The 13,306-nt window shown below is 43.1% G+C and overlaps 1 protein-coding gene across 8 annotated transcripts in view; it reads left to right on the top strand.

The window, feature by feature from the left end:
* Positions 1 to 6,131: 6,131 nt before the first annotated feature.
* The window catches only part of CHD8 (chromodomain helicase DNA binding protein 8), a 137,918-nt gene continuing 130,743 nt past the window's right edge, over positions 6,132 to 13,306 (top strand). For 6 of the 8 annotated variants that reach the window (XM_032235635.1, XM_032235632.1, XM_032235634.1 and 3 more), the window contains exons 1-2: positions 6,133 to 6,308; positions 10,533 to 10,602. The gene's annotated coding sequence lies outside the window, so the exon portion shown is untranslated. Of the gene's footprint in view, positions 6,309 to 10,532; positions 10,603 to 13,306 lie in introns of all 8 variants that reach the window. The other 2 variants (XM_032235631.1, XM_032235630.1) reach the window with 2 other exon arrangements.

Below are 13,306 nucleotides of genomic sequence, written 5' to 3'. Positions count from 1 at the left end.
TTTTAAAAAGGACTTTGGCAGACTGCAATTTTAGTTCTGAAAGTGGGAAAGTTTTTTTTCCCCTCTTTCACCAATGGTCACAGATGTACATTTTAGAAGCTGTGTTCTATCCAACCTCGCAGAGTAAGCCTTTTCTATAGTCTTAAATTCCAGGATTCGTTCAGAAAAGTGATTGGCTTTTAAAAAATTGTACCTACCTTTTATGTTTAATTCTTTTTTATAAATAATGGACTGTCTTTTTAAAACAAGCTTGCAGATGTAGCGCAGAGCAAGCGTGGAGAATTTTACGAGATTTTAAAATACATGCTATTTTAATAATGATGAAGTTCCATCAAGTACTGTATTTTACAGAGTATAAGATGCACCTTTTTCTCTCAAAAAAGAGGCTGAAAATCTGGGTGCATCTTATACACTGAATACAGCATTTTTTGCCTCCTGAAGCCCTGCCCCCTTCACCACAATGGCTGTAAAGAGCCTTTAGGAGGCTTCCAGAGTGCTCCTGGGGGCTGGGGAGGGAAGAAATGAGTGAAAAACAGGCTGTTTTTTGCTCAATTTTGCCCCTCAGCCCCCAGGAGCACTCTATAAGCCTCCTAAAGGTTATGCATGCCACTTTTTTTGACAAAAAAAACCCCGGGACCATTTTTGGGAAGGTCCGCAGAGTGCCAAAACTTTTTTTAAAAATTTGCCTCTTCAAAACCTTGGTGCATCTTATATTCCAGTGCATCTTATACTTCGAAAAATATGGTAATTTTCAACTGATGATAATGTTTGTCCATCGGGGGCGAAGAGCACCTTGACATCTAACAGACTGTGGGGCTGTCCACGATGTGTCCGCAGATGGTTGGTAAGGCCTATACGGGCACGAAAAGTTGTGCCACATCTCGGGCAGAGCCGTGTGGGCACCAATGTTGCAGCCTTTGCAGGTCTGGCTTTGCGGAGTGCTCACTTCTCTTGTGCTGTGGTTGTTCTTCTGTCCTCAGATGTCTGGCAGCCTTGGTGAATCACCATGTGGTGCATCAATATAATAGAGTTGGAAGGGACCTTGGAGGTCTTCTAGTCCAACCTTCTGCCTAGGCAGGAAACCCTATACCGTTTCAGACCAAATGTCTATCCAACATCTTAAAGACTTCCAGTGTTGGGGCATTCACAACTTCCGGAGGCAACTTCTGTTCCACTGATTCATTGTTCTCACTGTTAGGAAATTTCTCCTCAGTTCTAAGTTGCTTCTCTCCTTGATTAGTTTCCACCCAGTGCTTCTTGTTTTACCCTCAGGTGCCTTGGAGAATAGTTTGACTCCCTCTTCTTTGTGGCAACCCCTGAGATATTGGAACACTGCTATCATGTCTCCCCTAGGCCTTCTTTTCATTAAACTAGACATACCCAGTTCCTGCAACCATTCCTCATGTTTTACCCTCCAGTCCCCTAATCATCTTTGTTGGTCTTCTCTGCTCTCTTTCTAGAGTCTCCACATCTTTTCTACATCGTGGCGACCAAAACTGAATGTCGTATTCCAAGTGTGGCCTTACCAAGGCATTATAAAGTGGTATTAACACTTCACGTGATCTTGATTCTATCCCTCTGTTTATGTAGCCTAGAACTGTGTTGGCTTTTTTGGCAGCTGCTGAACACGGCTGGCTCCTATTTAAATGGTTGTCCACTAGGACTCCAAGATCCCTTTCACAATTACTACTATTGACCAAGGTGTCACCTATCCTGTACCTGTGCATTTCGTTTTTCTTGCCTAAATGTAGAACCTTACGCATCAATCGATCTTGTGCCAGGGTTTCCCAGGAAATGGTATCAATATCCAGGGACTTGAAGGCGGCTTTCAACGTGTCTTTGTAATCGCTTCCTTCGTTCCCCCAGGCGATCTCTTTCCTTGAGACAGCTCACCATAAAGCGCAGCTATTTGGGGATGCGATGGTCTGGCATCCTTGCAACAAGGCCTTCCCAGCGTGTCTGGCCTTTCATCAGGAGGGTGTGGAGTGATGGCAGGCCTGCTCTGGAGAGGACTTCGGTGTCTGGCACCTTTCCTCAGTATTCTACGGTGGCAGGTCATGTGGAAGAGGTTCAATTTTCAACTAGCAATCACCTACACACCATGAAAATAAACTATAATACCACAAATAATGGATTTCAGAGTGTGATACACACTGACTCTTTTATTTTCATTCCTTATTGAGTTCCCAGGAACAAATGCATCTCAATGTTTACGAAGATTCTCAGTCATCCAGGTCATGGTTGTCCCCAAGGTGCTTTTTCAAGAGGCAATTGGACTTTCTGGTTTGTTTGTTTTTTTCCTTTGAAGATGTTTCGCTTCTCATTCAAGAAGCTTCTTCAGCTCCACCATCCAGTCAGAGCTAAAGAAGCTTCTTGGATGAGAAGCGAAACGTCTTCAGACAAAAACCAGAAAGACAAGCTTCCTCTTGAAAAAAAAGCACCTTTGGGTCAAAAGGAATCTTTCCAGATTCAGACTTGGTTTCTATGATCTCTGCTCATTGGTGGGATTCAAATAATTTAACAACCGATTCTCTGTCCTAATGACCAGCAGGGTAGGTGGGGCTTGGTGGTCATGTTACCGGGTGGGCGTGGTCAACTCAACATCACTCATGTTGATGGGCGCTTCACCTTAGCTGTTACAATGTAATAAGGGTTAACCAGAGAGGCAGTTTCTGTAAGCAGGGCAATAAAGATTAGGCTAGAAACACCAGAATGTTTCCTTCCTGCCTTCCTTACAGGATCAGCCCTGTAAAGTGGAAAAAAACAAAAGGAGATTTCTTCCAACAACCAGTTCTCCGAATTGCTTAGAAAGTTACCAACTGGTTCTCCCGAATAGGTGCAAACTAGCTGAATCCCACCACTGTCTCCACTCAAAAATAAGCTCTATTCATTTCACACAAAACACAGGCGGTCTTCAACCAGAATTGAGCCCAAAATATATATTTTTTGCAACTTTTTATTTTATTTTTAAACATAAAAAAACAACAAAAAATTCTCATCCATTACGTACAGCATGTAGTTTGGTTACAAGTGTTTTTGCATCCATATTCTCAATTACATTTACAATCACAGATTTTTCATCTAATATAACTAAATACCTCACTTTCATTGTACAACATATATTCAATTACAATTAATATTTTTTTTCTTTTCAATAATCGTAATTTCCTTACATTCTTGATTGTCTGTTTAATAACAATATACCTTTATATACTTATCCCATTCTGAATATTTTTACAATATAAAAAAGATTTACCAACTATTTATATTTATATATCACTGTTTTCAATTGTGCATAATCCCACCAATCATCTATCGAGTATGCTTATGTTCATTGTTGTCATTGTACATCATACATTTGAACAAAGATGTTATTCCTTCATTTTTCAACAAGGTATTCTAAATAATCACTTCATATATATACCAATTTTTAATTACTTCCTTATTAAACTTATTTATTAATAACAAGATATCTTTATGATATATATTTAGTTATGCATTATATCACCAATCCTCTACCAAGTATACATAAATTCATTGTTATCTTTATCCATTTAATACAAAAAGTTCTAAATTATTCAATTTATATATAGATATATAAATTATATATATTCAATTATATATATATATCAGTCTTTCATTGTATCGTTATTGATCTATTTTACAGCATAATTGTATTATCACTTAACTCCTTCAATTAAAACATAAGTAAAACGTTTTTCATTTCCAGGTTTTTTTTCCCAGCCACTGATAAAACAAGTCCCATATCTTATAAAATTGCTCGTCTTCTTGTTCTCTAATTTCAAATGTCAATTTACTCAGTTCAGCACACTCCATTATTTTTCGAATAACTTCTTCGTGCTTTGGTATTGTTTCATTTTTCCAGTTTTTTGCAAATAAGATTTTGAGCCCAAAATTTCTGTTGGTAGGTGAGGCAGTTAAGTGAGTTTTGCCCCATTTTATGCCCTTCCTTGCCACTGTTGTTAAGGGAATCACTGCAGTTAAGTTAGTAACACCATTGTGAAGTGAGTCTGGCTCCCCTGTTGACTTTGCTTGTCTGAATTTTGATCACTGCAATGGTCGTAAGTGTGAAAAACAGTCATAAGTCACTATTTTCAGTGCCATTGTAACTGAATGGCCACTAAATGATTTGTTGTTAAGTCAGGGACGACCTGTATCATCATCATCATCTCTTAATGACCCAATAATCCCTTGTGAGGTACAGTCTGGGCAACTGAATGGAGCTGAGTGTTTTAGTGGCCAGATGCCCTTCCTGTCACCAATGCGGAGTTTTGTTCAGCAGATATATTCTCTTTTTTTAGCAGATTTTTTTATTATTTTTTCCCTTCTACAACACCTTACAGTCATTACATCAACATTGTTATGTCATCATACCTGTACATGTATTATAATATTTCGCTTCTATATTTACACACTTTTATACACAGTTCTATATATATTTATATATAGTTTTTTGGCTTAATTAATTTTATTCTTGTTTTGCAGCCATTTGTACCAATTGTTCCAAATTTCATAATATTCCGACTCTTCTTTATCTTTTAATTTCAGTGTTAATTTGTCCATCTCTGCACAATACAAGGTTTTGTCTGAGGGGGTATTATTTTGTTTCCAGCATTGGGCAAATGCTATTCTAGCTGTAGTTAGCAGATGTGTTAATATGTACTTAATTTTCTTTGTATATTTCCCTTTGATTATTCCCAGCAGAAAGAGTTCGGGTTTGTATTTTATCTGTTCTCCTGTAATTTCTTGCACCCATTTCCAAATTTTTGTCCAATATTTTTGTGTTTCCGGGCAGGTCCACCATATGTGATAATAAGTCCCTTGTATTTTTTTACACTTCCAGCAGGTCGGCTTCATGTTTGGGTACATTTTAGCCAATCTTGTTGGTGATAAATGCCAATGATAAAACATTTTGTTTCAGGGTTAGGGTTAAGCAGATATATTCTCATAGTGCCCAGAGAGAGAAATATCTGCCTAGGATCAAACTCACCACCTCCTGAATGTGAGGCAAGAGCTGCACCACTAGGCCAATTATTTTCTGAGTGTACAAGGGAGATGCGGCATTGATCCAATTGCATGGATGGGATTCCCATGTGTGGAATTTTGTAAGCTGACTCCCTATCCGGTCAGGGCGGTGAGAACGGCCAAACCACAGAAGCTGCTTTCCCGCCCTGTACAGTTAAGCCTCAACTTACAACAGTACATTTAGTGACCATTTTAAAAGTTGCAACAGCAAACAAGTGACTTCAGACCATTGTTCACACTTATGACCATTGTTCACACTTAACAACCACCCTGGCATCTCCATGGTCATGTGATCAAAATGCAGATAGTTGGCAACTGTTTCACATTGATGGCGGTTTGCCATTGATCACACGCAGCGGTCACACACTCATCTTTTGTGACTTTCCGACAAGGCAGATTCACTTAACGACCGTGGTGCTATTGGAAACAACTGCGGTGACTCTCTTAAAACAAGCATGGCGAGGAAGGTCGTAAAACGGGGCAAAGCTCATTTCAGGGCTGTCTCACTTAGCAACAGAAATTTGGGGTCGTATTGTGGTCGTAAGTCGAGCACCCATGGGAGGAAAGGCTGGCGGCCCCGCCCCTTTTCGGCAAAAAGCCTTTTAAAAAGCGCCGGAGTCACTTCCGGCCAGCCCGGCCTTGGAACCCCCCCCCCCCCGCGCCCCATTCATTCCCGGGCCTGTAATAAAAGCAGGCGATCCAAGATGGCTTCCCCGTCTAGGTGACTAACACAACCGCCTGATTGCGCGGGCCGGGGAGCAGAGGAAGCGCAACTTCCCGCAGGCCGTCCCGCCAACGACAGTTGATTGGATATCGCATTGAGCCCATTGCCGTAGAGGAGGAGGAGGAGCAAATCAGGCGCCTATTTAGACAGCTTCCTCTAAGGAAGGCCCCTCCTCTCTCGCTTCCCCCCTCCCCCCTCCGCAGCGAGCGAGCGGGCGAGAGACTTCCTGGACGGTCTCTCAACCTAACCTGCTTGCTCGCTTCACCCACCCACCCCTCCCTTCCGCGGCTACGCCGCCTCCGCTTCGGAAGCTCACTGGGCCTTTTCGTCAGCGAGCCGTCGCCTAAGCAAGCGTGGTAGGCGGGGCTTGGAGGCGTCCGAGGGGAGTTAGGTTGCACCGTCCATGCTCGGCTGCCTTGTTCTCTCGGCTCTCTCCCTCCGAGAGGGGAGGGGGCGGGAGGAGTGAGCGGCTCCTCGAAAAAAAAGGGCGAGGCGGAGGTGGGGAGAACCCCCTCCCCCACCCATCCACACCTCCCAGGTAAGACCCCGCTTTTTTTTTTGTAAACTCTTCCCCTTTCGCCGACCCACACGAGGCTTCGAGAGGGAGGGGGGGTCTATTATGGGATGGCCCTTCCTCTTTGCAGGATGCAGGCCGATGCAGGGACAGTTCCCATCTCTCCCCCCCTCCTCTTGCTACGGGGAGAGAGAGGAGCCGATTTTAGACGGAATAAAAGGAAGAATCGAAGCTGAGCCGCCTTTGCTCTCTCTTTTCTCCCCCCCTCCCTTAATTGTTGAAAGAGGGGGGGGGAACCATCGAGACTCCGCTTAGCAAGAGGAGAGAGAGGAAGGGAGGGGGATGGGTGATAGAGAAGGGGGAGACAGAGAGGAGGGTCTTTCCCTACATCCCCCCCCCCCTCCTTTCCTTCCAATATCCCATCTTCTTCAATCCGACTCTTCCAGCCGGGTTCGGCCCCGCTGCAAGGATGCCCCGCCGGGGAATCTGAAGGCGGGGGATGCCGGGCTCCTTCTGGGCCGCTGGGGAGGGCCACGTAAAGGTGGGTTCGCCCACGTTGGCGGGATGCAAAGGCCTTGGAGGCTTGGGGGGGGGGGAAAGGCCTGGGGCGCAGGATGGGGGGGGGGGGAAGAGAGGGACTCCAGGGCCCATGCGTCTGTGGAGGGGAGCTGTGCTGCCCTTGCAGGTGGGCATCCGTCAGGGGCGGCCTGAAACCTCCCTGCACACCCCAACCCGGGAGGGTGGATTGACTTCATTCAAAAATTGGGGGGAGGGGGAGAGAACCAGGCGGGATTGAGGCTCCCATCGTAAGCCTTCTTCCAAGCTGCTGCCTGGTTGTGGGGTCTGGCTTTTGTGCCTCACGGAAGGGGTGCTTCACCTAGGGGGGAGACGTACCCCTTAACCTGCCCACTCTCCCGACCGAAAAATTCTGGCTGTGTCATGGTTTGAGTAGGGTGTCCCCCCTCCCACCCGAAAGAAAAGGGCAGGATATATTTCTCTATATCTATATTTATCTGGCTCTCCCTATATATATATTTATCTACCTATTTCTATCTCTATTTCTATCTCTCTATAACTGTCTGTCTATCTATCTATCTATCTACAGGTATATCTATCCATCTATATATCTTATCTGTCTATTTATCTGTATATATCTATATCTACCTATTTATATCTATATCTCTATTTCTATCTCTATATCTCTCTATCTATCTATATCTATCTCTACAGGTATATATATATCTATCTGTCTATTTATCTGTCTATATATCTATATCTACCTATTTATATCTATCTACCTACCTACCTCTCTATCTCTATCTATCTACCTATCTATATCTATCTACAGGTATATCTATCTATATCTGTCTATTTATCTGTCTCTCTCTATATATATATATCTACCTATTTATATCTATCTACCTACTTACTACCCTACCTACCTACCTACCTACCTACCTATCTATCTACAGGTATATATATCTACAGGTATATCTATCTATATCTGTCTATTTATCTGTCTCTATATATCTGTATCTACCTATTTATATCTATTTATATTTATATCTATATTTATATCTATATCTATCTAGATGATGATGATGATTATTGGGGTTATCGTTGGTGGCCCAGCCAGCCAGATGTTCAGACTGGGGTTGGTGGTTTGTTTGTTTTTTGGTCTGCCTGTGGAGTCCTTTCCAAGGACCTGGGGTAACACTATTATTATAGTATTAATATTAGTATTATTATTTAATTTGATTCCTAGTCTGGGACCAGTAAAGACCAGCTTAACAGTCGAAACCCTAACCAAGGACCTAAGAGCTGTTAGGGTAGCATCTGAGTATTATTAGTATTAATCTTCAATTCAGTCTGGGACTGGTAAAAACTTAACAGTTCAAGTCCTAACCAAGGACCTAAGAGCTGTTAAGCTGAATGTTATTATTAGTATTATTAATCTTCAACTCACAATCTGGAACTGGTAAAAACTTCCAGTTCCAGTCCTAATCAAGCTCCTAAGAGCTGTTAAGGTAGATTCTGAGTATTATTAGTATTAATATTATTAATTTTCAGTTCACAGTCTGGGACTGAAAAACTTAATTCAAATCCTAACCAAAGACCTAAGAGCTATTAAGGTAGTGTCTGAGTATATAGGCAGTACCAAGTAGGTTGGGCTTTTTGCAACATCAGAATATTCAGGTGTTAAGAAGTCCAAAATCTCTATCTGTGCAGCCCTTTGGGTATTGCTCCAAGGGCTCCTATTACTATTGGTACAACTTGATTTATTCCTCCATAATAGCTCAAGTTTAATTTGCAAATTATTTTTTTTCTAGCTGTTTCTCCTCAATTCGTGCATCATTTGGTATTGCAATATCAATGAACCAGAACTTTTTTCTTTTCTTTTCCACAGTAGTGATATCTGGTAAAAACAGTTCAGGTAGGTCCTAACCAAGGGCCTAATAGCTGTTAAGGTAACGTCTGAGTATACAGGCAATTCCTAGTAGGGTGATTTTTTATTTTTTATTTGGAAAGAATATTCAGGTCTAATAAGTTCAAAATTATTATTGATCATTGCACAGGTAGCCAGATGTTCACAATTATCATCCTCATGCAACTGCATTTGTTTTAGTTTCTATCCCCCAGGGGGCACAGTGCCCTCTTCTCTCTCAATTTGCCATTCACACCAGACAAGGTCACAATATAGAATCTTTTTCTGTTTCACCTAGGCTGGGTGAGAGGAAAAAAAAACAACCCATCATTTACTCTGGTTTGGCTGAAAACTGGAACTTCTGAACGGAAAATTGCAGCTGGAATACATGGCATTCATGTTTTCACAGATCAGAATATGACCTTAAGCTGCTCTGGTTTTTTTTATAAAGTTTTTATTTTATTTTAATATAGACAATCCATCTTCCATTAAACAGCATGTTATCTGGATACAAATATTTTGTGCTATAGCTATTAAAATTTACAATCATATTCATTATTCTATTCCTAGCTTAATACCAACATCTTAAATGTCTAATACTGTAACAATCCTCTTCTTGATTTATTTAACTCTGTTAATTATGTTTATTAGTACGTTATCTATCTATCTATCTATCTATCTATCTATCTATCTATCTATCTATCTATCTATCTTACACAACTATTTTTACTTCTAATTTTTTATTCTCCAACCATCGATAAAAATGATTACCCCTATAATATAATAATCAGTTTGTTCTTTCTCTTTAATTCCCAGTCTTCATCTGTTCATTTCTTCACATTCTAGTATTTTCCTAATCAAATTCTCTGTAGGAATCTTTTCGCTTTTCCAGTTTTGTGCAAATACAATCCCAGCTGCTGTTATAACATGGATAATCAAATATAAATTTTTTTTTTAAATTTCTGGTAAAATCTCCAACAGGAATATTTCTGTTTTTAAGTCAATATGTTGTTGCATCATCTTTTCCAAACACGGGTGTATTTTGCTCTATTTTGAGATGGGAAGGGGGAGAAGAGATGGGATTACAAACACGTGTCATTTTTCTGTAACTCTGCTTGAATTAGGGGTATTGGTGGAGGAAAAAAGGTATGACTTGTAGTTTTTCAAGAGTGTCATCAAAATATGGAAACACTCTATGCCCATGATGGAGAACCTGTGGCACGCGTGAGCCCTCTGCGGGCACGTCAGCTGTTGCTGCAGCCCAGCTCCACTGCGCATGCGTGCGTGCCTCCCGCCGGCCAGCTGTTCTTCAGGTCTCTGCCACGCATGCGTGGGGGAGAGGGGTGCATGTGTGTGTGGGGGCATTCACATTGCATTGTGGAGGTACCCGTACATGCGCGCGCCCTCCCCACACCCTGTTTTCAAATGGGGTGTGGGGCGCCATGCAAGGCTCCCCGCACTCCATTTTGGGAAAGCCTCCTGCACCAACCTGCAAGCAAATGTATGTGCATGCGCGGGGAGGGGGAACACACGGGGCGCATGCATGGGTGGGGCGCTCGCATTGCATTTTGCGGTTAGGCGCGGACTTCGGGCAGTTGGCACCAATAATGTTAACCATCACTGCTCTATGCCTACTGGTGTGGCGCTCTGGTTAGCAGGTTAGACTGCAATTCCCACACCGCCTCAACCAGGGCAGGTTGTGGAAAGCCAACTTTGACCCTAGTGTGAAATTTCCAAAAGTATTCCCCCCAAAAAGTGTTACAGACACATTTCCCCCCCAGCCCTGATTGTTCATGTCTTCTTTTCTTCTTCTTCTTCTGCAGAAAGCAGCTGCAAATCAATGCTTTTTACATGGAAGTATATTCTGTTAGACTCAGTGCGATTTACTGTCGGGTAAGTGTAGCTTTACCACTGAATGGCAGAAAAGTTGTGTTATGATGTCACTGTCGAAAGAGGTGGGATTTGAAAACGTTCGCGCTTATGTGTTTTAAGCCCGAAACGGAAAGCCCGTGGGATTGGAGAAAAATAAAAAAAATGAATATGCGACCCAGGACAAGCACAACTCGTTAGAAATGCGCTCTTTAAATGAGTACGAAAGGGCAGCTTTGGGGGGGGAGTTTTTGCAGTTGAGAATGTATCTTTTCATTGTCTTTTTCAGCATTTCTGATAATACAGTGGCACAGCAGGGCTGTGCATTTGAAAGCAAAGGGGCTTATCCACCTTTAAGTGGGTGATACGTCTGAAATATTTTTAACCTGTATTGGTGTCCCTGTATGTTACTGAATGCTCCAACGCTGGAAGTTTTTAGGAAGAGACTGGACAGCCATTGGTCTGAAATAGTATAGGACTATGATAGCACATCATCTCTCCAGGCATGTGAACCATCACCTGTTGCTCTTTCAGGTTCTGGCATACCGCCAGCTGGTTTTCACATGCGCGGGAGCACCAGAAATCGGAAGAGCGGCCTCCTGGTGCGTATTTATGCGCCATGAAGACGATCTTCCGGTTTCCGGCATGCGCTCACAAACTCCCTTTTTGGCACTTGGTGCGGAAAAGGTTGCCCCAAGACGGGGTATACCACTTCCGGCTTGATCAGGGGGTTGGACTCAAAGACCTCCAAGGTCCCTTCCAACTCTTATTAATCTAATCTAATCCGCCTGTAGGTGCCTTATAGGTCTGAAATATTTCTGACCTATTGATGTCCCTGTATGCTACCGATTCCTCCAGTGCTGGAAGTTTTTAGGAAGAGACTTGACAGCCACTTGTCTGAAATGGCATCAGGTCTCCAGCTTGAGCAGGGGTTGGACTAGAAGGCCTTCAAGGTCCCTTGGTATTGGACCTGGGTACTTGAGAGACCGCCTGCTGCCAATTACCTCCCAAAGACCCATTAGATCACACAGGGTTGGCCTCCTCCGGGTTCCGTCTACCAGCCAATGCCATCTGGCTACTACCCAGGGGAGGGCCTTCTCTGTGGCAGCGCCGGCCCTTTAGAACGAACTCCCCGCAGAGATTCGGACCCTCACCTCTCCAGGCCTTCCGAAAAGCCATTAAAACCTGGCTGTGTCGGCAGGCCTGGGGTTGATGAGTTCCCCTTCCCCTCTCGATTGTGTGTCTGTTGGTTATTTTAAATGCTTGTATTTGTAGTTCTTGTGTTTCCCTTCCCCTCTTGGGTTTGTGAGCCGCCCTGAGTCCCGTTGGGAATAGGGCGGCATATAAATAAAACGAAACCTAAATCTAAACCTTTCAGCCCTCTTCTGAATTATATTAAAATGATAGCTTTTCCACTATCCTCTCCTTAGTCTTTATTTTTCCATAATCATTACAGTCTGCTTTTTCTGTTACAATGTAGAGAGGCAGTAGTCTAAACCGTGAAATGACAATATGAAAACACTGCATTTGCATGCGAGTGGACTCTTGTGATATCTGAACGTGCATTTTTATTAAAAATGAGGAAGGGCTGTATTTCTATCCTATCCATATAATTCAAAGAAGAGGAAACAAGGTGATTAGGGACGACGTTGGAAAGGGAATTTGGAGAGGACTTTGTTCATCTTGGTGAACCACAACCAAATACTGTTATCCCTTCCCCTTCCAGAAGGGAAGGTCCTTAGTATTTCATGATTGACTGGTCCATTTTCTTGGTGTAAAAAAAAAAATACTGCTATTAAAGCAGTTGGATCTGGACTGCTCTGTGAATGGGATTGCTGATGGCATGGACTCTTGTCTTGAGTGGGGGGAGGATGGAGATCCTGTGGAATCTCTCTTGGCTGGGTTTTAAATACTCTCTCCTTATCCAGTTGCCTTCCAGATGTGGTGCACCACGTCTCCCATAACACCACAGTCATGATATGCACCACTTGGGGCGTCGGGAGAATGTCAGTTTGAGGAAGACAGTACCGTCCATTTTCTTGACCATCTCTTGCATACCCGAGGCAAACAACCTCCCGGAAGCATAGATTAATACCCTGTTTTCCCGAAAATAAGACCTCCCTGGATAGTAACGCTTTTGCGTGCATGTGCTAATATAAGCCCTTCCCTGAAAATAAGCCCTCCCTAAAAATATTTAAATGCATGCACAGCTGGTCCCCCGCCGTTTCCTGGGAGGCGGAAGTGGGGCGAGCATGCCCCATGCACATGCCATCCATGAGGAACGGCATTGTGGAGGCCGCTCCCGCAAACCCTACCTCCCCAACCCCTTCTCTTAGTGGCCCAGCGACGGTAGGGCTGGCAAGAGTGAGCCAGAAACAGACAGAGTTTCCAGCTTTCCCTGGATCAGCTGATCTGTGGGCCGTGGTTAAGGGACCTCTTGCGCCTAAAAAATAATAAGATCTCTATGAAAATAAGGCCAAGCGCTTATTTTGGAAGGGCGGGGTCAAAAGAAAATAAGACCCTGCCTTATTTTCGGGGAAATACGGTACACCAATGGAGAATGGGGATTTTTGCTGTTTATCTCCCAAATCTGGTCACAGCCTGCATATTTAGAAAGGCTAACAGTAAACCATGAGCAACAGCAAACAGAAGGAGGGTTAGGATAAAAGGACCCATCATCCCAGATACCAGGTTGTGTTCAAGCAAGTTGGACCTATAGATAATTGAA

The sequence above is a fragment of the Thamnophis elegans genome, chromosome Z (assembly GCF_009769535.1).
Source record: "Thamnophis elegans isolate rThaEle1 chromosome Z, rThaEle1.pri, whole genome shotgun sequence".
Lineage (NCBI taxonomy): Eukaryota > Metazoa > Chordata > Lepidosauria > Squamata > Colubridae > Thamnophis > Thamnophis elegans.
The sequence above is the reverse complement of the archived record's forward strand: the minus strand, read 5'-3'. Positions and strand labels throughout refer to the sequence as shown.